The 27,753-nt window shown below is 35.8% G+C and overlaps 1 protein-coding gene and 1 pseudogene across 20 annotated transcripts in view; one reads left to right on the forward strand and one right to left on the reverse strand.

Moving 5' to 3' along the window:
- Window positions 1-27,753, forward strand: part of LOC307099905 (protocadherin gamma-C4) — a gene marked incomplete at its 5' end in the record, with an annotated part of 162,285 nt that overhangs the window by 100,208 nt on the left and 34,324 nt on the right. The window lies entirely within an intron of this gene.
- On the reverse strand, window positions 1,785-6,509 carry LOC307099910 (short transmembrane mitochondrial protein 1-like; annotated as a pseudogene). Its single transcript has one exon. The product of its transcript is annotated as a short transmembrane mitochondrial protein 1-like (transcript).

Raw genomic sequence — 27,753 nt, forward strand, 5'->3', positions numbered from 1 at the left:
GCAGATACTAATAAAGTTATGTATACATGGCAGACACCAATGACAACCCCTCCGCTTTCCCTCAGGCCTTCCCTCACACCTTATTTATAACAAATTTTTATGTACTTGTGTATGTTATATAAAAAATTTGAATCTACTTTATTTTTTAAATATTTTTTATTGATTTCAGAGAGGAAGGGAGAGGTAGAGAGAGATAGAAGCATCAATGATGAGAGAGAATCACTGATCGGCTGCCTCCTGCACACCCCACATTGGGAATCGAGCCTGCAACCCGGACATGTGTCCTGACCGGGAATCAAACTGTGACCTTCTGATTCATAAGTCGATGCTCAACCCCTGAGCCATGTGGGACGGGCTGTATCCACTTTATAAAGTACTTGTTAAGAAACTGTCTAGTTTCACTAATTTAATTAACAAACTATAAAATTCTTCCTGCTTTTAGTTGGTCTTATTTCCCATTGGCCATACAAGAGTTTTATATTGAACATCTGATGCCAATTTATCTGTTAAGAACTCAAATTCTTCTCCAGGAGGTAAATCTAATTCGATGAAAATGATAAATGATATTTTAAATAAATTTATAAATTGACTGACTTCAACTACACCTTAAATGGCTACAAATTCATAAAGTGCATTTAGTTTCTTCTGAAGTGCAATGATTCCTTCTGGTCATTAGAGACACACACATTTATACTTTCTCAGTGTGCTAACTCATTTCATGGTTTCAAATCATTCTTGAACTTCCAAATATGGTGAATTTATTTCTTACTTAAAACTTTCTCACTGAAATACGCAAATGCATAAGTGTTCTCATGAGGAAAAACTGAAGAGATGGGTTTTTTCACCCCCATTATAGATTTCGGGAATATAATGTCTGTATGTGTTTCCAGTTTAGATATTTCTTTTGCCCATTTTATCCACACTGATTATTTTAATGATGACTTTGTGGAACACTGAGAGTTAACAAATTGTGTTTTGAGCACATTTTTTGGCACTTTGTTGGATTTGCAGTAATTCTCTTTTCTTATGTTAAATTTCCCACAACGTTCACACTCATGGAATATTTTCTGGGACGTGCACAGATTCTAAATGTTTCCTGAAAAAAATTATCCTTATTGTAGAATATTGAACAGAAATTGAATGCTAACGTACATTATTCATGAGAAAACATTTCTGGAACCTATGAGAAGCCTGGTTTCTTTGGTATAAAGTAGGGAATAACATCCTTATTGTTTTCTTTCTTTATTTGTTGCCTATCTACTTTCAAAAATACAATAGTTAATTAAACCCTAGACTTATAAAAGAGATTGAAAAACATTTAGAGAAAGAAAGAAAATCAAATGGCCCTAGAATGAGACTGTTACTAAGATTCACATACAACTTTATGCTTCTTGACAACCAAGACAAAAAAAAATAATCCAGAGATACAGTGTGGTTCTATTTGTGTATGATTTTTTTAAAGGAAGTTTTGAGTATACCTAAATACGCAAACTTTGTGTAAACATTAACTTACAAATGGAATTTAAATAGCTTTCTAAGTAATTTTGAGGGGAATAGAGGGCAATGTCACTCCTGTAGTTTTGTAAAAGCTATCAAAATGTTTATCACAGTGCCAGTTTTCATATGGTAGTCAATTCTGAAGGAAAGATGGAGCACACAACAGAAATTATTTGGGAGGCTAACCTAGTATTGTCCAAATATGCTGACTTCTGTTCATTTTACCTGATTTAGTGATAATCCTTAAGAGTAAGAGCAATGATTAATCATGACCCATAGGCTATATCTCAAGTATCAGTAATCTTAACTATGCTTCCAGTTTGAGCTAAATGGGCTTCATTAAATGGTTGTTAAGTGAATGAATGAACAAATGTATGCACTCTAGGGATTACCTGATATCAGTATTCTAAAATGTAGTCTGATGGAAAAATAGCAGCTTTGCAATGAGGTAACTCCTAACGGTATCACCTTTGACAAGTTATTTAATCTCTTTCAGCTTCAGCATAATGGGGATTACAATATATAATTTGTAAAACTGTGGTGAGGATTAATGATAACATATCACTGGTTCATAACATGCTTCATACGTAATATGTACTTAATTAGCAGTAGCCATTTTTTTACATTGTTAATAAAAGGAGTCATGCTTTTAATGTCAGCACACATAACATTCTGTTGGGAAAAGTAATAATGATGTGTGTGCTTCTCCACATGGTACTAAGGGATAACCTATGGGTGGAAGTAAAACTGTTCTAAAATTATTATGAAAGCTAATTTAAAAATCTTAAGTGCCTAGAAACATTCTTGATTGAGAAGCCCCTGTTTGTGGTCATAAAAGATAGGGAAAATAATTTATTGGATGGGACAATTTTATGAGTGTTAATTTTTCTCTATCTGAACCATAGTGTAACCTAAACACGGAACCTATTATTCAAATGGCCGATTTACCCCACTAGGATTGCTAGGATGATTTAACTGGAAAATGGATTAGCAACCCTGAAAGTTGGAGTTGATTTTATTTGGACTGTGTGAGTTTAAGCTAATGGCTATGCAAAATATTAATCCTAGCTTTAGGATATTTGTTGATAATTTCTCTGGCTCCAGCAATGAAATTATATCAAAGGATATGAGTTTTCTGTATACCAAATGGGAAGAGCTCTGGTATAGAAAGTGTGAAGAAATTGTCATCAGATAGACCATAGAATCAAATAAAATAATTTATCTATATGCAAAAGGAATCAGTACCTCCAAACTTTCTCTTAGAGAAGTCATTAAAAGATCTACTCTGGCGTGGCCCGTGTGGCTCAGTGGTTGAATGTCTACTTATAAACCAGGAGGACATGGTTCAATTCTGGTCAGGGCACATGCCTGGGTTTCAGGCTCAATCTCTGGTGGGGGTCATGCAGGAGGAAGCTGATCGATGATTCTCTCTCATCATTGATGTTTCTCTCCCTCTCCCTTCCTCTTTGAAATCAATAAAAATATTTTTAAAAGATCTACTCTCTATAATATTGAGGACAATATTCATTTATCTTTTTTTAAAGGTCATGTTTACTAATCTAGCACCACAATTCCAGTCTTAGGACCTTCCAAGGTGCTAGAAGGAGGAAGGGAAGAGGTAAGGATGTTGGGAAAGTAAGCACAGTTCTTAACTTGTGGCCCCATTTGTACTCGAAGCAAAGGCTGAGACTGAACAGAAGACAGAAGCTTTGGTTCTGATGTAAAGGAGGCCCTGGAGAAGTGTAGAGTCAGGATTTCCTGGAGCCAGTGCTGGAGTTGGCCTCATGAACTAGGGGGTTTCTTCTTGGCATCCATGTCCTTTTTAATTTCTTTCAAGTTTTTTAGCCAGGTTTGGCATGTCATAATTTTGGGCCAGACACATTCCAACCAGGTTGCCAAAAGTAAATCCAACCAGGAACTTGAGCATGATGTCAGCAAAGACGGCATGATGGGTGGTGGTACTAGTAGCTCTGTGGGCCTATCTTTAAGTCTTGAGCATTTCACACAGTAGTTTACACACCTTCTTAATACTCAAATAAAAGGCTTGAGTTCAATGATTAGAAAGTGGTCTCTGGGGAAAAAATTGTACTACAATACCAATTAGTTTACACATGCTTTTCCTCTATATTGAACTCCTAATAAGCTCTCTGACCTATCTGTACAAAGCTAAAGAACTGGGGATTTGTCAAAACTTTTAAGTCCATGAGATTTCCATATGGTGACACTTCTTAGAAGCTTTCTATATGTTTGCAACTGAAGATTCGGCCAATAGTTTATCCTGAGACTGTGTTGTATGAAAAAAAGACACCCCCACCCTCCCATCCCCAAAATAAAATAAAATAAAAAGAGAGACTCAGCCTAAAAAATATTCTTAAACATCAGGAGGACATAAAAAGAAGTCATTGCTTTGACTTCATATACTGCAGTTACTGAGGATATAAATTCCCAGGAATACTTAATCACATGAATAAGACTGTACTACTGCATTTCAACTTGCAAGTTCCAGTGAGAAACATCTGTTTCTCATTGCTCTCAACTCTTCAGAACCTCAACCTCTGATTTCTTCAGGCTACAATTCTAGAGTAGGGACTCAGAGCACCGCTATTAGCCAATGTGAAAACAATGATAAATGAGGAGTTTCCATAAGGTTTCTACTGGATGACTTTCTTAGTCAGACTTTGCCAAATATCTGGGGATTTATGTCCAAGGCTTACCCATTCAGAAGCTATGGGTTAATTAAGAAAATGGATACTTCACTCCAAGTGAAGAAAATGGAGACTTACTTGTGAGTAACAAGATGGACCTGGAGTGAATATGACGACATGCTAGAGTTTGTATCATATGTTTAGAAACAGTAGTTGAAAATCCTTTAATTATTTTTCACATTAATATAAATATTCAATATGTAAATGATAATACCCCCTGGTTCAGCAGAAGTGTTTTTAGTTATATATGTGAATTGACCCAGCCTGGAGCAAAATTCGCAATAGAATCTACAGAAGATCCTGATGTTGGAAGCAATTCCTTTACAAAATTACCGCCTTAGCAGCAACTCTATATTTGTCTTCAAGTAAAAGAAAACAATAGAAACAAACACACTGAACTTGTGTTAAAGAAGCTACTAGACCTGGAAAAGCAAAGCTCACATCACTTAGCCCTGTAGCGTTAGATGATGAGGATTACCTGGAAGCAACACAACTACAACACTCCCACCCCTCATTTTAGCCAGAATGTACACAGGGTCAGTCTTTGAGAAGCCATTTCCCAGCATCCAGGGTGAGGGTGAGGGCCACTGACCTGGACGAGGGCCTCAAAGTGAAAATCAGTTATGCCTTTGCAGCCCAGAGTACCCATATCCAGTTTGGCTTTGATCACCATAGTGGAGGAATAAACACTTTAAGTACATTGGACTACAAAGAGATTAAAAAATATTCCATGGTTTCAGAAGCAAGGAGCAGAGGGGAACTGGTTGTCCAGTGCAGTTGAGATCAAAATTCTAGATGATAATGACAAAGTCCCAGAGGTGATTTTTACTTCTATTTCCACAGTGATTCCTAAAGATTCTGCACCTTAGCCAGTAATTGCTCTGTTTAAAACACAGGATCTAGATTTGGGAGAAAATGGGGAGATACAAGAAAATACACCTTTCAGAATTTAATCTTCCATGAATAATTACTACAAGCTTGTAACAGATGGGGCCCTGGACCTGGAGCAAACCCTAGAGTACAATGTCACTGTCATGACCACTAACAGAAGCATCACCCTACACATTGGTGACATCAACAACAATGTGCCAGTTTTCCACCAGGCTGCCTATGTGGTCCATGTGGTCAAGAACAACCCTCCTGGTGCCTCCATTGCCTAAGTCTGCACCTCGGATCCCAACATGAGACCCACCGGCCATATCTCCTACTCCACTGTGGCTAATTCAAATGCTTTAAGTGAATTTGAACTAGCAGAATGCTGGATATGGACTGTTCCTTGTAATCAGGTGATCATACAATGGATCCAAATAATGTTAGCATAGCTTTTCACTGAACTTGCAGTTTACAAACACTTCAAAAATTATGGAATAATATTCACATATAAAATTCCCCTTTATATGTCACTGTCAGTGATTTAGAAGCTTGAAGTCTGAACTATAATAAACAAAAAAAGAAAAGAAAAGAGTAACTTTTGGAAAGTGAAATTAGTTAAAGTGAATAATATGGAAACTGAAAAGAGTGGAAGGAGAATTACTGGTAAGACAAGAGAAAGATAATATTAGTAGTAAGATGCATAAAAGTGTGTCTGATTGATTAGTCATGGTAGTGTTCCATATTGTTGTCCATGTATGCTATGTCATTTTTATTACAAACTAGAGGACTGGTGCATGAAATTCATGCACTCAGGGGGTGGGGAGGGTCTCTCAGTCCAGCCTGCACCCTCTCGCAATCCGGGAGCTTTCGGGGGATGTCTGACTGATGGCTTAGGCCCGCTCCTTGCTCAGTCACAATCAGTCAGACCCCACTAACAAACTAACCTACTGATTGGAGCATCTGTCCCCTGGTGGTCAGTGCACATCATAGCAAGCTGTTGAGCAGTTAGCATCTCATTAGCATATTATGCTTTGATTGGTTGAACGGACGACCGGATGACTGGATCCTTAGCATATTAGGCTTTTATTATATGGATGCTACCTGGATGTTGGTCTCTAAAAGGAATTTAGCAAATCAGATAATTTGGCATCTTCAATGTGGATTCTGATGCTCACCTGAAGACTTTGCTAAAGCTTGGAAACCAAGAATAGGCAAGCATCTCCGCCAATATATGTCATTTGCATGTATTGGCTTTATCTTGTGTAATACTTGCTCAGCAGTATTTTAGAGGGAGCAGTTAATATTCCTGGTGAGCAAAAGGCACATATTTGATAACTATTGACTCTTCTATTTACCTTATTTAAAATTGACTTTTACATGTGGTAGGAGGTAGCAATTCACCTTATTTAAAATTGACTTTTACATGTGGTAGGAGGTAAAGGTTGAGGTTCTATTTTTCCATATAGATGCCCAGTTTTTGCAGCAGCAGTTGTCGAAAAGATTTTCCTTTTCCTGTTGAATAGCTTTGATAAACTTGTTGAAAATCATTTGATTGAGCCCTAGCTGATTTGGCTCAGTGGATAGAACATCGGTCTGTGGAAAGAAGCGTCCCAGGTTCAATTCCGGTCAAGGGCACATGCCTGGGTTGTGGGCTCGACCCCAGTAGGGGGTGTGCAGGAGGCAGCTGATCAATGATTCTCTCTCATCATTGATGTTTCTATCTCTCCCTCTCCCTTCTTCTCTGAAATCAATAAAATTATTTTAAAAAGAAAATCATTTGCTATATGTGGGTCTATTTCTAGACTCTCTACCATGTACCATTGATCTATTTGTCTATCCTCTTGTCTTGACTATTGTAGCTTTATAGTAAGTCTTGAAGTCAGGTAGGTAAGTCTTCCAACTTTCTTCTTTTTCAACATTGTTTTGACTATTCTTGGTTCTTTGTCTTTCCAAATAAATTAAAATAATCTTGTCACTTTCCAGAGGGGAAAAGCCTGCAATGATTTTGAATGAGGTTGCACTGAATCTATTCATTCATTAGGGGAGGGATCATCCTAACAATATTGAGACATCCAATCCATGAGAGTAGTATATATTTCCAGTTACTTGGGTCTTCTATAACTTCTCTCAACAATGTTTTATCGCCCTCCCTGGTTTGGCTCAGTGGATAGAGCATCAGCCTGTGGACTGAAGGGTCCTGGGTTTGATTCCAGTCAAGGGCACATGTCCCGGTTGCGTGCTTGATCCCCAGTGGGGGGCATGCAGAAGGCAGCCAATGATTCTCTGTCATCATTGATGTTTCTATCTCTCTCTTCCACTCCCTTCCTCTCTGAAACCAATAGAAATATTTTTTTAAAAACCAAAATGTTTTATCGTTTTCAGTGTAGATATCTTGAATATCTTTCTTTTTTTAATAAATCTTTATTGTTCAGATTATTACGATTGTTCCTCTTTTCTCCCCCATAGCTCCCCTCCACCCGGTTCCCACCCCACTCTCTGCCCTTACCCCCCGCCACTGTCCTCATCCATATGTGTATGATTTTTGTCCAGTCTCTTCCCACACTCCCACACCTCTTTCCCCCCGAGAATTGTCAGTCCACTCCCTTTCTATGCCCCTGATTCTATTATATTCACCAGTTTACTCTGTTCATCAGATTTTTTATTCACTTGATTTTTAGATTCACTTGTTGATAGATATGTATTTGTTGTTCATAATTTTTATCTTTACCTTTTTCTTCTTCTTCCTCTTCTTAAAGAATACCTTTCAGCATTTCATATAATAATGGTTTGGTGGTGATTATCTCCTTTAGCTTTTTCTTATCTGTGAAGCTCTTTATCTGATCTTCAATTCTGAATGATAGCTTTGTTGGGTAGAGTAATCTTTGTTGTAGGTTTTTGCTATTCATCACTTTGAATATTTATTTCCACTCCCGTCTGGCCTGCATAGTTTCTGTTGAGAAATCAGCTGACAGTCGTATGGGTGCTCCCTTGTAGGTAACTAACTGTTTTTCTCTTGCTGCTTGTAAGATTCTCTCTTTGTCTTTTGCTCTTGGCATTTTAATTATGATGTGTCTTGGTGTGGTCCTCTTTGGATTCCTTTTGTTTGGGGTTCTGTGCGCTTCCTGAACTCGTAAGTCTATTTCTTTCACCAGGTGGGGGAAGTTTTCTGTCATTATTTCTTCAAATAGGTTTTCAGTATCTTGCTCTCTCTCTTCTTCTGGCACCCCCATAATTCGGATGTTGGTTCGCTTGAAGTTGTCCCAGAGGCTCCTTACACTATCTTCATATTTTTGGATTCTTTTTGCTTTTCTGGTTGGGTGTTTTTTGCTTCTTTGTATTTCAAATCTTTGACTTGATTCTTGCGATCCTCTAGTCTGCTGTTGGATCTCTGTATATTATTTTTTCTTTCAGTCAGTGTATGCTTAATTTCTAGTTGGTCCCTTTTCATATCCTCGAGGGTCTCACTAAATTTATCAGCCTTTTCTAGAAAATTCTTGAAAAACCTTATAACCATGGTTTTGAACTCTATATCCAGTAGTTTGCTTTCCTCCATTTCTTTCATTTGTGACCTGTTTCTTTGTCTCCGCATTTTGGCTGCTCCCCTGAGTTGATAGAGAGGCTTTGTGTGCTAGGTGTCCTATAGGGCCCAGTGGCTCAGCCTCACCAGTTACCTGAGGTGGACACTCTTGGCGCACCCCTTTGTGGGCTGTGTGCACAGTCTTGTAGTTAAGCCTTGATTGTTGTTGGTATCACTGGGAGGAATTGACCTCTAGGCCAATTGGCTGTGAGGATCAGCTGTGTCTACAATGGGAGAACTTCTGTGCTGGAGACACCTTTATGAGGCAACACTTGCTTCAGTGGGGCTTTGGTGGTCACTAAATCTGCCCCCTGAATGTGTCCCTTATGGATCTGAGGCACTGTAATCTGGATGGTCCTACTCTGACCCCTGGGTACACTGGCTCTTGGATCTCCAAGGAGGTGCTAATTTAGCCTCTGCCTGGGGCCACCCAGCAGGAGCTATGGAGAGATCTGCAGATTCCTTTTCTTTGTTTGGGTTTTGGAGGTGCCCAGATGAGGCCCAGGTGTGAAGCAATGCAAGCTGCCGTGGGACCTTGGGCCTTCTTTTGGATGTTCTGGGTCTCTCTGACTCAGCTGCAGTTTGTTAGGTAAGTTTAGATTTCAAAGGACCAGGCCATTTATATGCAAAAGCCTCTGAGCACAGTTTGGATGGGGCAGAGTCTCAGGGCAGAGCAAACAGCAATGGCTTCCCGTCAGCCCTGCCCTAAGAGGCCCCAGGTCTCAGTGTCCCTTGGTAATTGCTGCAAGTACCTCCGAGAGAAAGCCGCCCTCGCGTTCCGCCCACTGCCAGACAGTCCAGTTTCTCCCAGTATGAGTCTGGGTCCCCAGAGTCTCACCTGGAACTGGAGTTCAGAGCAGTTGGGAGCTTGTGTCTCCCTGCGGATTGAAAAAGCCAGCCGCGTACTCAGTTGCCAGCCCTCTCTGCGCATGCCTCCGTACCTCTGCACTTTACTTCTGCAGCTCCTCTGAGTCTCAGTGTGCTTTTCTCTTCCCTTCTAGTTGTAGAATTTCCACTCAGCCAGCCTTCCTGTGGTTCTGGATGATGTCCATTTTTATCTTTTAGTTGTAGTTTTGAAGTTGTTGTGCAAGGCAGCAAGTTCAGGTGTTTACCTATGCCGCCATCTTGGTTTCTCCCTTAAATATCTTTCATTAACTTATTCCTACATACCTGATGGTTTTGAATATTACTGTAATTGCATTTTTGTTTTATTTTCTGATTGCTCATTGCTAGTTTACAGAAAAAGTAATATATTTTTGTACATTCCATATGCTTTTGAAGAAAAAGAGGTCCGGGGTGCTCTATTCTTATGCTGTATGAGACCATCATGTGAGAGGAGATAGCATAAACTTAAACCACCTCTCCATAAGTCCAGGCTCCCATTCTCTGCAGTGTATAGGTTCAAAGAGCCCCCCACAAAAACAAGAGCCTGCCCCAAGTCTAGTAGTGAGTGGTTCTTTCATGAATTTATTAACTGCTTGCTTTATGCAAGGCACTGTCCTAGATGCCAAGGGTGCAGTAGTGACCAAGGCAGGTATGATTCCTGCCTTAATGGGCCCCATTCTAAGATATGGTCTTTTACAAGTCTGATAAATGCCACCACAGAGAAAAACAAGGATGCTAGGAGAGTTTGTAATAGGGAGGCCTACCACAGTCCAAAGAGTTGGGGAAGGCTTCTTTCAGGAAGAGATATTTAGAGTGAGATTTAAAGGATGGATGAGTAGAAGTTAGCTAGGTAACAAGGAGATTAAAGAAGAAAATGTCAGGCAGAGGGAACAGCATGTGTAAAGGTCATAAAAAATGAAAAGGTGATCAACTGAAAAGGGTTAGGGAGGCTAGAAATGGAAAATAAGTAGAGCCGTGTAAACTATATGAAATATCCTGGATTTTATTCTAAGTATGCTTGAATTTAGAAGCTATTGAAAGGTTTTAAATAATACAGTGGCAAAATATGATTTGAATTTTTAAAACATTACCCTGGCTGCTGTTAGGTGACTTGATTTATGAGGGTTATAAGTGAAAGTAGGGATAACAGATGGGAGATTATGGCAATATTCCTGGTAAGAAACAGAGTTGGAACAGATTAAAAGGAAATCAGTGAATATAGAAATAAATGGATGGAGTGGAGAAATAGATTCAACAAGACAATAATGGAATGGCTGGAATGTAAACTCCATGAGGGCAGGGACTATTTTGGTTATTATAGTCCCCAGTGTCTGGCAAGATCATTGCCTGGCAAGTGGTAAATTCTCAATAAAATACCACTGACTGAATAAATACAGTAGATGAAAGAGAGGAGGGATTGAGTCGTTTCCAGGTTTCTGAATTTAGGAACTGGATGGACAAAGGTACCATTTCATAAAATGTGGAAGACTAGTGAAGGGTAGATTTCAGAGACATCAAGAGTTGAGCTGTGAACATGTTAAGTGTGAGATCCTGAGAAACATCCAAGTGCAGATATTAAGGGTGTGGTTGGATATATGGTTAGCATTCTTTTACTTTTATTTCTTCCATTGCGAAAATCCCTTCAGATGGGTAGATCCTTACCAGGCTGAGCATGGTAAGATTCCTGATAGCTCTACACTGGTATGTTTTGGGGCTCATGGCAGAGCTACCCCTGTTTTATTTTTCTTCCTGCTCTCTTTTTCACTATTAAAAACATCCAGCCTGGATGGTGTGGCTCAGTGGTTGAGCATCAACCTATGAACCAGGGGGTCAAAGTTTGATTCCCTGGTCAGGGCACATGACAGGGTTGTGGGCTTGGTCCCCAGTGTGGGGCATGCAGGAGGCAGCCAATCAATGCTTCTCTCTCATCATTGATGTTTTTTATCACTCTCTTACCCTCTCTGAAATCAATAAAAGCATATTTAAAAAATAAAACATATCCAGCACTGGCAGAATCTCACTGTTTCTAATTCATGCTCACCACACTCTTCAGACTGGTCCTGGTGCCCAGTTCTTTTCTGCCTCCGGGATTCTGTTTGGGTTAAAACTTATCAGGCATTTTAATTTGTTGTTATTTAATTTTCTTTTACTTGTTAGTATGCTTTCCATGGAAGTATTTAAGCTCAGTTTTCTTCACCATCTGTTTTTGGCTTACAAACAATAACATTTTAGATAAGAAATGTTTAGGATAATCATAAAGTTGTTGGAAGATTGTATACCAATACACACCTTAAACATCTTACAGTCTTCAGTAACCATATTAAAAAGATACTACTGTTTGTTCTATGACTTTCATCTGATATATATTTGTTTCTTCATCAATGTGTTAGCTCTGTTTCCCCAAAATTTTGATGGCCAAAATTTATTTTTTTTCATGCTCCATTTTAAGGCCTGAAACAGTGCTTGATATTGTTAAGCTCTAAATATTTCTTGAATTAATTAAGTCAGTAATTAAGCACTTTAAGTTTAAACTAGTAGTGTGGCAGAACTTCTACCATACCTACCAAATGATGGCAGAACTTCTTTTCCCCTAGGGGGGACAGAAATTTTCCATATTTTTTTTCTTTCTTTTTTTTATTAAGGTATTATATGTGTACATATCTTACCATTGCCCCCCCACCCCACTCCCATACATGCCCTCACCCCCCAAAGTTTTGTGTCCATTGGTTATGCTTATATGCATGCATACAAGTCCTTCGGTTGATCTCTTATCTCCCCCACCTCTCCCTAACCTTCCCGCTGTAATTTGACAGTCTGTTTGATGCTTTACTGTCTCTGTATCTATCTTTTTGTTCAACAGTTTATAATATTCTTTATTATCCATAAATGAGTGAGATCATGTGGTATTTTTCTTTCATTGACTGGCTTATTTCACTTAGCATAATGTTCTCCAATTCCATCCAGGTTGCTGCAGAAATTTTCCATATTTTAATAAAGAGGTGGATAATATGGATGCATATATTTGCCAAAACACATTGAGTTCACTATATGTAAACAATACTGCAATTTAAAAAAATAAAACATCAGATTCCCTCTACATCCTCATCTTGCCTCCAGACTCATCCCCAAGAAGTCACTACTGTTAATATCTGATTACTACAAGCATTTTTGTATATATAAAGGTATGTGGTTTTTTTGTACAATAGGGATCATTTTATAGTATATACAGGATGTCCCCCAGAATGTATACACACTTTAATAGATGATAGCTCAGTTTTGAAAATGAAATGTATTGTAATAAACACTGCCTTTATAATTATTCAAAGTATGTGTCTGCATTTTTTGGGACACCCCATATATTGTTCTGCAACTTGCTTTTCCCAGTTAATAATATCTTAGGGACATCTTTTCATTTGCATCTTTATAGGTCTGCCATCTACCTCAATCTTAGTAATTTCCTTTATTTACTTTAGGATAGGAAACACATTTACATGATTTGAAAATCAAAACAATATAATAGATATATATTATCTCATTCCCATTCCTGTCCAACTCCTTTTCCACCTCTGTTTCCTTCTGCCTCCTATGTAAACATTTTATTAATTTCTTAAGTATCCTTTCAGCATTTCTTTATGCAAATATGGGCAAATATAGATATACATTTTTATTTCCCCACTTTTCTTACAAAAAAGATAACATACTATACACTGTCCTATATCTTGCTTTCTTCACTCTACAATATATACTTTAAAAACATTTCCATTGTAATACATAAGAAAGCTATTTTTTTAAAAGCCATTTAGAATTCCAATGTGATATTAATCAGTCTCCTGATTAGTAAATTGATACTTGGGTTGTTTCCAATCATTGATTTTTACAATCAAATGCATTCAATAGCTTTGTACCTGCATTATTTTACACATATGCAGTACATCTGTGGGATGAATTCCCAGAAGTGAAATTGCTGAGTCAAAGAGTAAATAGGTTTGTAATTTTGATAGGTGGTCTCACAGCAAGTTCTCTTTTTAACTTTTCTTTTTGAAAATATTTAAAATTTACAGAAGGGTTGCAAGAATTGTGCAAAGAACAATATATCCTTCATCCAGATACATCTATTGTTAATATTTTGTATTTTGCTATATTTCCTTTATCATCCCTCTTTTTCATTCTCTTTATCATTTTCATATATATTTGTGTGTTTACACATGTGTATAAGTATTTATGTGTGTGTACACACATGTTGTTATTTTTTATAAACCACTAGAGGCCTGGTGCACAAAATTCATGCACTGGAGGGGGGAGGGTCCCTCAGCCTGGCCTGTGCCCTCTCACAGTTCAGGGGATGTCCGCCTGCTGGCTTAGGGAGTGGGCCTGAGCCAGCAGGCGGACATACCTCTCGCAGTCAAGGGCCCCTCGCTCCTTACCGCCCACCTGCTTGCTGCTCCCTACCACTTTGCTCGCTGCTCCTTAGTGCTGCTGTGGAGGCTCCTGCCACTGCCACTGCACTGGCCAGCCATGAACCGGCTTCTGGCTGACTGGAGCTCCCCCTGTGGGATGCTCCTGCATTGAGTGTCTGCCCCCTGGTGGTCAGTTCATAGTGACCAGTCATTCCACTGTTTGGTTGATTTGCATATTAGGCTTTTATTATATAGGATTTGAGAGTAAGTTGTAGGCATGATGTCTCTAATCCTAAACACTTTATTGTGAATTTCTTAAGAACAAGGATATTCTTTCAAGTCCAGGATCATACATTGTATTTAGTTGTCATGTCTCTTTAGATAACTTTAATCTAAAATAGTTCTTCAGCCTCACTTTGTCTTTTATGAAACTGATATTTTTTAAAGACTATAAGCCATTAATTTTTCACAATGCCATTAATTCTGGTTTGTTTTATGTTTCTTTGTGATTATATTTAAACTAGGCATTTTCAGTAGCATATAAATTATCCATTATTGTGTAACAAATTACCCTAAAACTTGGTGGCTTAAAACAACAATCATCTCATTTGTTTTGTGGGTCAGGAATCTGACTATAGCTTAAAACAACAATTATCTCATAGGTTTTGTGAGTCAGTAATCTGGATGCCTCTGCCTCAAAGTTTCTCACAAGGCTGTAATCAAGGTGTCTGCTAGGGCTGCTGTCTTATCTGAAGGCTCGACTGAGGGAGGAGCTACTTCTAATCTCTCTTACATAGTTATTGGTGAGCCGAAACCGGTTTGGCTCAGTGCATAGTTATTGGTGAGATTCAGTTCCTCATGGTTGTTGAAATGAAGGCCCTAGCTTATTTTTTTTAAATAATCTTTTTATTGATTTCAGAGAGGAAGGGAAAGGGACAGAGAGATAGAAACATTAATGATGAGAGAGAATCATTGATCGGCTGCCTCGTGCATGCCCTGTACTGGGGATCATGAGCCTGCAGCTTGGGTATGTGCCCTGTCCGAGAATCAAACTGTGACCTCCTGGTCATAGGTTGACACTCAACCACTGAGCCCCACCTGCTGGGCAAGGCTCTAATTTCTTGCCGGCTACTACCTGAAGACCTACCTCAGTTCTTTGCCACGTGGAGCTCTCCACGGCAGCTCAAAATATAACATCTGGCTTCTATCAGAGAAAGTAAGGAGAGAGCCAGAGAGGAAAAACAAGATAGAAGCCACACTCTTTTTGTAAACATAATTTAGAAAGTGACATACCGTTACTTTTGCTATATTCAGTTCTACTTGATTCAGCCCACCCTCAAGGGGGGATGATTTTCTAACTCCATTTATAACCATTTCTTCTACATTTATTAGTTGGCATTATACTGTAAGGGAGAGCTTTCTCTTATTTTTTAAAAAATATATTTTATTGATTCTCTACAGAGAGGAAGAGAGAGGGATAGAGAGCCAGAAACATCGATGAGAGAGAAACATCGATCAGCTGCCTCTTGCACACCCCCCCACTGGGGATGTGCCCGCAACCAAGGCACACGCCCCTGACCGGAATTGAACCTGGGACCCTTGAGTCCGCAGGCCGACGCTCTATCCACTGAGCCAAACCGGTTTCGGCTTTCTCTTATTTTTTATACATTCATTTGTGGCTCATGTATGTGGTTTTTTTTTTCAATGAATAATATTTCATTATTGCCATTATTTGTTTTTATGCCAAATTATTCTAGATATATTTTATTTTAGATTTAGATTAATTTTATACCAAACTGGTTTTGCCAGTAAGAACCTCTTTAAGCTGGTTCCTATGTCTTTTTGTTATACCTCTATCATTTTATTGAGCACTTTATTACTTTCTTACACATTCCCTGTGCCAGTCATGAAATGAACCATTTACCCATAAACCCTGCTCCTTTTCAGTAGGGAATAGTATTTAGAAACTAAGCTCTGGGTACTAGGTGTATGCATGGCTAACGGGCTGTCACTATATCTAGGCCTTTTCAGCAGACAGAGCTGGGGAACACATACACACACGCATACCATCTGCATCTATACACTCACACCTTCAAAAGGATGGATTCACATTAATACCTCCAATTCAGTTTCTTCCTAGCCTCTCCCCTTTCCATCTTTGTATTTTCCTTTCTAGCAGTGAGAACTCTAGCTCCCAACGTTATGAATGTATTTACTTAGTCCTAAAATACACAGAAAGTAGTTTCAAGAATTGCTAGACCCATACTAAGGTGATTTCAAGATTTGCTTGCAATTATCTTTTAAACTGAGTGTATATAGTTTAACTGCTTTGTTCAAAGTTATTTGCAGTATTATGTTATCATTTGAGGTTCTTAGTTTCTATTATATGTGATTTTAGAGTTTTTCTACACTCTAATATTGATTAGAGTTTTGATTAGTATTCTTTCTTGAATATATAAAACATTAACATAATTAAAGTCAAACAATCTTTTAAAGTATATTCAGAAAACTGTCACTCCTTCCCTATCTCTTCTGCCTTATTCATAGCATCCACTGTAGATAACCTATTTAATTACTTTCTGGTTTATCCTCTTTGTGTTTCTTTTTTGCAAGAAAAAATCACATATATTTATATATTCTTCTTTATTCTTCTTTCTTACAAAAGGTAACATACTATCCAAGCAGTTCTGGCTTTGAATAGTTATGGTATATACAAATTTCAGTTACCACAGTTCAAATAATACCAGTCTTCTAAAAATAGTTCAAACTTTAGTTATTGTGGTATATGAACTGACTAGTGGCATAAAGTGCAAATTTCATTGTTAGCCCTTCAGTCCACAGATTACTTTGCAAATAAAGGTGTTCAACAAATCACAGGGCTTCTTTCAGTCTGTTAGTGTTTTCAGTCTGCATCTGGTACTAAGTTCATGCACAGATAGAAGAGCATGTAGTTATATTGACTTCTTGTCCCCCAGTGATAAGCCCACATGAAATTTTATAAAAATGTATAGGGGATTTGACCAACAAAGAAAGAAGTGCAGTCAAGAAACAAAAGTGATAATGCTGTCAGTGAAATTTGAATTAAACATAAGTGGAGTTGCCGAAGTAAAAGCTGACTATGGAATGTTGATGCTGCAGCCTTTGAGAGTCTCTAGCCATGCAGCCAAAGGAGCTTAGTAAAGGTGTACTTAATAACATGGGTGAGGAAATTGGTTGTGATGAAAAGGATGAAGATATCATAGAAAAAATGGCAACACCAAAATGCACAAAATTGTAACTCAGAAATGTTTCATGCCATTGGAAGTTGATCCAAACTTAGAAAGGAGTATGACAATTTACCAAGGCATAGGAAGAATGCTTGTTCCATATTGTAAATTATAGGATGAGAAGAAGCTAAGTCTTTTTCTTAATAAGTTTCTTACAAAGAAATAAAACCCCTTAATTCTCAGGGGTTCTAATATTTTAGATTTTAATGTACTAAATATTTTTATTATTTTTTACTTCCCTATAAGAGAGATTTTAATGTTTTCATAAAAATTTTTAAAGGTCATGCAACAATCATAATTTCCCCCATCAATTAAGATCACTTTACAGTTTCAGCTTGCACAGTTCATATTTACAGTCTGCACTACCATGAAAAGAGAGAAATGCCTATATGTAGTCTTTTGCACTTTGCTTTTTTAAAAAAATTAATCAGTTTTATTGCAGTATAATTTATATATAATAAAATGTACCTTTAAAATTATACAGCTCAATGAATATGCCAAATATTTGCACCTGTGTAACCACCACTACAATTAAAATATAGACCCTTTCTATAACTTTTAAAAGTTCTCTCATGCCCTTTCACAATCAATTCCCCACATCCCTGGCTCCAGGCAACTACTGGTCTGCTTCCTGTCACTATAAATTAGTTTTGCCTCTTCCAGAATTTCATCTAAATGGAATCTTACATGTGCTCTTTTTGTGTTTGCTTCTTTTGCTATTTTTGAAATTCATTCACATTATTGTATGTATTAGTAATTTGTTCCTTTTTATTGCTGAGAGGTATTGCACTGTACAGATATATCACAATTTGTGTAGCTATTCACCTGTTAGTAGATATTTGGATTGTTCCCAGTTTGGTGTTATTCTGAATTAAGATGATATGAACATTTATGTACAAGTCTTTTGTGGGAATAGTTTTTTAGTTCTTGAATAAGTATCTAAAAGCATAATTTCTGGGTCATATAATATGGGAAGTATATATTTAGCTTTATAAGAAGCTGCAAAACTATTTTTTAAAGTTGTAATATCACTTTACATTTCCATCAGCAGTGCATGAGAGTTTCATTTGATCCACATCTTCCCCAATGCTTTCTATTGCCAAACTTTTTAATTTTAATCATTCTAGGAATTGTGTAGTACTCTCATTGGGGTTTTAATTTGTGTTTTCTTGTTGACTAAAGATATTGAACATCTTTTCATGTGCTTATTGGCTATTTGTATATCTTCTTCTTGAAGTCTGTTAAGATCTTTTGTCCATTTTTGAGTTATTTGTCATATTAAAATTGAGTTATGAGAGTTTTAAAAAATACATTCTTGATATGAATTCTTTGTCACATATGTGTTTTGTGGATATTATGACTTGTCTTAAATATGTTTGACTTTTCCTTTTCTTTTTAATGTCTTTTGAAGAACAGAAATTGTGATTTTGATAAAGCTCAATTTATTCATTTTTTTCCTTTATAGTTTTTATTTCTTATACCCTATTTAATAAGTCTTTGCCTGTTGTAAAGTTCTGTTGATTTTCTCCTTATTTTCTAGAATTTTTATAGTTTTAATACTTATAATTTGGTATATGATCCATTTTGAGTTGATGCTTGTGTATGATATGAGGGTTTCTATATTTCCAAAGGAATATCAAGCTATGCCTTTGGAAAATTTGCTGAGAAGATTATCCTTCCCCATTAAGTAATCGCCAAATTACTTGGCACCTAACTCAAAAATATGTGTCTGTTTTGGGAATCTATATTCTAACACCTATATATCTGTAGCATTATAACAAAGACTTAAAGTCAGGTAGTGTTAGTTCTCCAACTTTGTTTTCCTTTTCCAAAATTGTTTGGTTTTCTAGCTCTTTTAATTTTCATGTAAATGTTGGTATCATGCTGTCATTTTCTTTAAGAACAAAAGGTTGCATTGATTCTATAACTTCAACTTAGAAAAATTAATGATATTATTGAATTTTTCAATCCATGAACATGGTATATATCTTCATTTACGTAAGCATTCTTTCATTTCTCTAAGCAAGTTTTGTGGTTTTTAGTGTGCAGATTTTCTGTATGTTTTGATAAATTCACTACTTATTTAATGTTTTCTACTATTCTGAATGGCATTAAAATTTTTCATTTTCTAATTGATCATTGCAAGTATATAAAAATACAATTTATTTTTAATTGAATTTATTGAGGTAACATTGGTTATATTGATCTTCTATCGTGGGCCCTTAATAAATTGATTTATGAGTAATATTAGTAAGGTTTTGGTTTTTTGTTTTGTTTTGTTTTGTAGATCCTTTAGGATTATCTACATGCACAACAAACATGTTTTCTGCACAAAAAAATTACTGTTTTCTTTCTTCCTTTCCAATGTGTATGCCTTTTCTTTCTTTTATTTACCTTGTTGTATTGGTTAGAATTTTCAGAGCAAAATCAAATAGAAATGGTGAGAGTGGACATTCTTTTCTTGCTTCTAGTCTTTTCTGAGGGAAAGCATTTCGCTTTCCACCATTAAGTTTCCATAGATACATTTTAGCAAATTGAGGAAGTTTCCTTTATTTCTGGTTTGTTGATAGTTTTTATCATTAATGAATGATAAATTTAGTCAAATGCTTTTTTGCATCTATTGAAATGACCATGTAACTTTTCAATTTTACTTGTTAATATGATAAATTACACAGGTTGAGTTTTAAATGTTTCATCAACTTTGCAATTTTTAAATATACCCTACTTGGTCATCATATTCTAGCCTTTTTATATCATTGGATTCAGTATGCTAATATTATGTGAAATATTTTTGCATGTATGTTTATGAAGGATGTTGGTCTGTAGTTTACTTTTCCTATAATTTCTTTGTCTCATTTTGTTATTAGAGTAACAGCTTTTGGTTTCATTGATTTTTCTCTATTTGTTCATTTCATTAATTTCCACTCTCATTTTTATTATTTCTATCCTTGTACCATATTTTATCTATTAATCTATTGATGGACATTTGGGTTGGTTCCAGTCTGGGGATATTGTGAAAAATGTTGCTATGAATATTCGCTACACGTCTTTGTATGGACATATGTTTTCATTTCTCTTGGGTATATACCTAGGAGCTCAATTTCATTAGTTTCTGTACTTGTATTTATTATTTCCTTGCCTATGCTTGCTTTGGGTTTATTTTGCTCTTCTTTTCCTAGTTTCTTGAGATGTATATGGTTTATTCACTTGAGACCTTTTCTTTTATTGTTAGCGTTATACACTTACCTCTCAGGACTGCTTTAGTTGTATTCCATAAATTTTGATAAGCTGTATTTTCAGTTCAGTGTATTTTTCAATTTCCTTAGAGACTTATTCTTTGAACCATGGATTATTTAGAAATGTGTTGTTTTATTTCCAAGTGTTTAGAGATTTTCCTGTTATCTTTATGCTTTTTATTTTAATTCCAGGATGGTCAAGGCATATATTCTGTGTGATTTTCATTCTGAATTTGTTGAGATGTGTTTTCTGACTCTGGATTTGATCAGAATATGTTCTGTTGTTAGGTAGTATGCTCTATGTGTCAATTAGCTCCTATTAGTTAATGGTGTTGTTCATTTCTATATTCTTGTTAGTGATTCTATCAGTTGTTGGTGAAGAGTTTTGTCAGTCACTGTTCACTCTATATAATTGTTAGTAGTTCTGTTAATCATTGTCAAGTTGTTGAAGTCTCCAACTTCAACAGTGAGTTTGTCTATTTTACCTTTCAGTTATATCAGGTTTTTTTTTTCATGTATTTTGAAGTTCTGTTGTTTGGTATATACATATTTAAGATGGTTATGTCTTCCTGGTGGGTCAACCCTTTTATCATTGCATAATGTCCCTCTTTGTCCCTGATAATTTTCTTTGGATAAACAGGCATTTAATCTTAATACTTGGTAAATTGACCTTTTTGTCATTTTGAAATCTCTTCCTTTTTCTCTGCTAATATATCTTGTCTGAAGGTCTACTTTCTATGATATTAACATAGCCACTCAATTTTCTTATAATTAGTGTTTGCATAACATATATTTTCCTTTATATATAAAATATATTTTCTGTAGACAGGATACAGTTGGGTCTTACTTTTTATTCATCTGTTACTTTTAGTTGGAATGTTCAGACCACTTACATGTAATCTAATATTGATTATGTCCATCATCTTGCTTTGTTTTCTCCTTATCCCATCAGGTTTTTTTCTTTCATATTTTTCCATCTTATTTAGATTGAGTATTGTTTCATATTTCATTTTTTTCTGATATTAGTTTATTAGATACCTTCTTCCATTTTTAAGTAGTTGTTCTAGGATTTACACTATGCACTTTTAACTTATCACAATAATATAATTCACATTAGGTATAGAACTTCATTTGCATATCTATGAAGTATTCTTTAACATTTCTCTTCTCTGTTTTTGTGTGCTATTGTCACACATTTTACTTCTGCATATATTTTAAGCTCCACAATATGTTATTTTGCTTTAACTAATTAATTATCTTTTAAAGAAATTCAAAAGTGAGAAGAAAGGTCTTTAATATGTAACCTACATTTTTATTATTTCTATCACTAATTTCTTTACTTAGATCCAAATTTCCATCTGATGTCATTTTCCTTCAGACTAAAGAACTTCTTTTAATGTTTCTTATAATATAAATCTGCTGGTTGCAAATTTTCTTTGTTTTTGTTTGTCTAAAAAAAAATCTTTATTTTACCTTCATTTTTGAGAGATACTTTTGCTGGATATAAAATTCTAGGCTGACAAGTTTTTTTCTTTCAGCACTTTAAAGATATTGTTCCTCTCTCTCTTCTGTCCTACATTGTTTCTGATTAGAAGTCTATAATATTTCTTATCTTTGTTCCCCCATTACTTAATGCTTTTTTTCTTCCAACTACTTATAAAATTTTATCTTTATCAGTGGCTTTCAAAAATTTAATTATGATGGACTTTAGTATGTTTTCCTTTATGTTTATCCTACTTGGGATTCATAGACCTTCTTGATTCTGTAGGTCCATAATTTTCTTTAAGCTTAGGAATTTTGGGGCTATATTTATTCAAATATTATTTATCACACCCACATACAATTATGATACTTCAATTTCACATATATAAGACCACTTGATATCTTCCCACAGGTTGCTGAATCTCTGTTCATTTCTTAAAATTTATTTCAGTCTGGATAGTCTCTGTTGTTATGTCTGAAAGTTCAGTGATCTTTTCTTTCACACTGTTTAGTTTACTGCTATTCCTGTCTAGTGAAGTTTTCATTTCAATATTGTTCACCTCTAGAAGTTTAATTCTTTCATTTCATTCCATTTTTCTCATCATGTTTTCCTTTAAATCCTTGGTAACATTTATAGTAGCTGTTTTAAAGTCCTTGTCTGCTAATTTCATCAACTCTGCCATTTCTAGTCCTGATTTTCTTCCTGGTTTAGGTCATAATTTTCTGTTTATTTGCATGTCTAGTAATGTGGATGGGTTTTTGTTTGTTTGGATGGCAGACGTTGTAAATGTTACATTGATTTGGGTTTTTTAAATATATTTTATTGATTTTTTCACAGAGAGGAAGGGAAAGGGATAGAGTTAGAAACATCTATCAGCTGCCTCCCGCACACCCCCCACTGGGGATGTGCCCGAAACCATGGCAGATGCCCTTGACCGGAATCGAACCCGGGACCCTTCAGTCCACAGGCCGACGCTCTATCCACTGAGCCAAACCAGTCAGGGCTACATTGTTAAACCTTTGTATTTTGTTGTCTTTCTTTAAGAAGTATGGAAGGTTTTTAAGTTATTTGCAGATCAGGTTGATCTTTTAAAGGCTTGTTTATAAGCTTTGTTAGGACAGGTTTATAAACCCTTTTGCCTTGAGCTAGTTTAGACCTGCTGCTAAGTTGTGACTTTTTTTATTTCTTGGAGTGTTCAGCAGGGTCTCTGTATTCTAGCTAAATAGAATTCAAATATTTCCCATCCCTGTGGGAGTTCCAGGAATTCTTCAGCTAATAGCTCCCTTGACAGTTGTTCTTTGCTCAGCTTCAAAAGAATGTCAGTCTATGTACGCTCAGATTATCATTCATCCAAAGACTCAAGGGATTCCTTATCCAAATATCTGGAGTTCTTAGTGTAGCTCCATTCTCTCTGGTGTTCTGTCCCACAAATTCTGGATGCCTTAGTTTCTCCAAATTCTAATTTCTACCCCTCAATTTAGCAAGGCCACTGTTATACTTGGATTTTTTCCTTTCCTGTCCCATTGTCTGAAAATTGCCTCCAGGCAAAACAAAATAACAGATCCTAGAACTCGCCATATTTGCTTCACTCAGTTTTGCATTCTTTTTGAGCAAATGTCTAACAACATTTTTTCCATATTTTCATCAATCTTCTAGTTATTTATAGTGGTATGGCTAATGCCACGTGGTCAAAAGCAAAAATCTTCACTTCGTTTTTTGCACTAATAATATATCCTGGAAATCTTCTATATCAACTTATAGATATCTTCGTTGTTCTTTTTTTAAATATGTAGCTTTATAAAACTCCATTGTATGCATAGATATCATAGTCTATTCAACCACATACATATCATAGTCTATTCAACCAATCTGTAATTTGTCATTTAGGTAGTTTCCAATCTTTTTTGCAGTTACATATAATTTTGTAATGAATAACCTGGTACATATGTATTTTCATAATTTTATGGTATATATTTAGGGTAAATTCCTAAAACTGTGATTGTTAGGTCATAGGCTAAATATCAGATATAACTATTTCCTTCCATATGGGTTGTAACATTTTGCATCCAACAAATAGGTGAGAATGTTATTTTTTCCAAATCATTGCCTACAGAGTATGTGTCAAGCTTTTACATTTTTGCCAATCTGATCAGTAAAAAAACTAAAGTTAGTTTTAATTAGAATTTTTTTCATTATGACTGACATTAAACACCTTTTCATGTGTTTAAAAGTCAGTTTATCTCCTTTTAAAGTTTGTCTATTCCTGTCTTATGTTCATTTTTCTATCATATTTTTGTGTTTCATCCTAAAATGTTAAGTGATTTAGGTAGAAATATTAGCTCTTTGTCCAAGATACAAGTTGCAAGTATTTTTTGCATTCATTTGCCTTTCACCTTTGTTTATGGTATTTTTTGTAGTGCAACCCTTTTTCACTTTTATTTTTATGTAATCAAATGAATCAGTCTTTTCTTGTATTGCATTTAGGTTTAGAGTCAAAGTTAGAAAGCCTTGTTATACACTCAGGATATAGAAAACTTTATCAATTTTCTTCTAGGACTTGTATGGTTTTTTTTGGTCTTTACTTCTAGATTCTTGATCTATATGAACTTTATCCTTATGTGTGTTGAGGTTGGAACTAATTTTATCTTTTTTTTTTCTGTGTGGCTATCCAGTTGTCCCAATACCATTTATTAAAAACTTCATCTTTTCCCCAGTGATTTGAAATAGCATCTTTATCATATACCAAACTTCTGTATTGCCAGAAGGTTTTAATGATCAGAAAGCCATACTTCTTTCTCACTCAAAGTTATCATTATATATTTATATGAAGTACTTAATTTATAAAAAATAAACAAACAAATTTAGCCATACAAGGCTATCTATTTGAGGAGACCTGATCATAATTTAGATAATAATATAATAACAGCATGCTTGGGAAAGATTAAGAAATTCTATCTCTCTAAGGAGAATTTAGGTCTCTTGGGAGATTTTCATGTGGACAAATTTAGTAGTCTTTTGTAGGTAGTTTCCTGGCATACCTAAGCTTTGTGATATAATAAGCAACAAGAAAGTACTAATGTGATCAAGACTAAAAAAGAATAGCACTCAAATGGGAGAAGCAAACATTTTTGTCTTAAACTTTTGACCTCTAAAATCATTGACTGTACTTCCAAAATATTTTATAATTTTTTCTTGTCCTAAGGGTAGATAAAATGGGTCTTAAAAATTTATTCTTAATATCATAGATCATCTTTCAAAATCCTAACATACAAAAAAATTTCATACACATAAACTTCAGATATATATTAAGACTAAACCATCCAGCTTCTTCACCAAACCCTTGAATCTCTCACCTGTCTAAATTGTGATGCATGTTTGATTGATCTATTGGTTGATCTGTTTTTATGCCATTTCTCCTAAAATGATCACTTAATTTGACCTTAGGATGTTCCTTAAATAGGCAAATTAGATTATGTTGAAAGATTATTAGATGATATTTAGGATTTTAAGGGGATAATACATATATTTTTCCTTGAATGCAGTAATTTAACAGTATCATGAGTAGACTTTTCCGATATGACTGACACTCTGGGATCAATATTAGGTAATATTTGTGGAGAGCTTCCTCTGTGCTAGGCAAGGCCAGCGTCATGGGCATGTGAACTGTGCAGTCACACTGGCCCCATACTTAGAAGGGCCCTGCACTTGGGTTAATGCTCTACTGTCACCATCTTGAAATTCTTAATTTTTAAAGAAGGAGCCCATTTTCATTTTGCATTAATCCCACAAATTATGCAGCCAGTCCTAGTGGCAAGCACTACGTTTATCAAGGAGAGTATATAATTTAACTTACATTTTTTGCAAGATCCCTCAGATTTCTGCATGTGAAATAGAATTTGGGGAAAACAAAAGAGGAAATAAGACCAGAGAGGAAGCTATGACAGTATTTAAGGTAGTTTTGGCTCACGAAGTAGCTGAAGAGAGGGAGAGTAATTGACACATTCAAATATATTTTGGAGGTAGTAAGCATTGGCATGAACTAGTAATGATGGAACTAATAATGGGGATGTGGGAAAAGATGTTAAGAATGATTTAGGATTTTTTGACTGGGCTACCAGGGCCCCTTATTAGACGAAAAAAGTTCAAGAAAGAACAGGTTTGAGGGTGTAGTTAAGAATTGGGTTGGACATTAAGCTAAGTGAAAGAAGCCAGATTCAGAAGACTATATATTTTATAATTCAATTTTTATGAAAACTTCCAGAAAAGGCAGCACTACATAGAAAGTAGGTAAGTGGCTGCCTGAGGCTGGGGGATTGACTGCAGACAGGCATAAGGAAACTTTTGGGGGTGATAGGAGTATTCTAAAACTGGATTGTGGTATTGGTTGCATAGCTATATACATTTACCAAAAATCATTGATTGTCTAGGTGACCTCTATGGTAAGTATAAAGCTGTTAAAAGATTAAAATAAAAGATTAAGATGTAGTTATGTCAAGGAGTACTATTATTATTTCCATTTTACAGATCAAGAAAATAAAAGAGAGGTTAAAAATAAAACCTTCATGGTTACATAGCTACTAAGTGTAATATCCAGTATTGGAACTCAAGTCTTCTGGACACTACAGTCTCGCTCTTGATCACTATAATACATTTACTTTCTATTTAAAAGTTATATTATGGCCGAAACCGGTTTGGCTCAGTGGATAGAGCGTCGGCCTGTGGACTCAAGGGTCCCGGGTTCGATTCCGGTCAAGGGCATGTACCTTGGTTGCGGGCACATCCCCAGTAGGGGGTGTGCAAGAGGCAGCTGATCGATGTTTCTCTCTCATCGATGTTTCTAACTCTCTATCCCTCTCTTCCTCTCTGTAAAAAATCAATAAAATATATTTAAAAAAATAATAATAAAAGTTATATTATGGCCCTAGCCGGTTTGGCTCAGTGGATAGAGCGTCGGCCTGCGGACTCAAGGGTCCCAGGTTCGATTCCGGTCAAGGGCATGTACCTTGGTTGCGGGCACATCCTCAGTGGGGAATGGGCAGGAGGCAACTGATGGATGTTTCTCTCTCATCGGTGTTTCTAACTCTCTATCACTCTCCCTTCCTCTCTGTAAAAAATCAATAAAAAAAAATTAAAAGTTATATTATGTTTGTGCATCTCATTTATTGGAGGCTCTCTTAAAATCCTAAGACAAAGAGAAAAGAAGCTAGAGACTGGAAAATTGTATTGGTCCTATACACTGGTGCTTCCATTTCCCCTGGATATAGGTGACACAGCAAGTTATGCCATCTTTATTTATCTCCAGTGAGTGATATTAGCACACCTCACTTTGGTTCTTTGGCAAACTATGTTTTCTCTTTCAAATTATTATGTTAAGAAATAGTTTCATTAGGCCATCTGGTAGCTTAAAAGAGTAGCTGTATCTTCCAAAAATGTTTATAGATGCACATAAATGAATATATATATTCCTTGGTACATTTTATTATTGCTATGCCATTAGCATGATGATTGCCATATTAATAAGCATTACTAGTAAGTACAGGGAAATGTTGGTCAAAGAGTGCAAACTTTCAGTTATAAGATGAATAAGTTCTGGGAATCTAATGTATAGTATGGTAACTATAGTTAACAGTACTATATTATATACTTGAAATTTGCTGAGAGAATAGATCTTAAATGTTCTTAACACATACACACAATGGTAACTAGGTGAGGTGATGAATGTGTTAACTATATTATAATCATTCCATTATGTATACATATATTAAATCATCACTCATATACCTTCAACTTATACAATTTTATTTGTCAGTTATACTTCAATAAAGCTAGGATGG

The sequence above is a fragment of the Cnephaeus nilssonii genome, assembly GCF_951640355.1.
Source record: "Cnephaeus nilssonii genome assembly, chromosome: 5".
NCBI lineage: Eukaryota > Metazoa > Chordata > Mammalia > Chiroptera > Vespertilionidae > Cnephaeus > Cnephaeus nilssonii.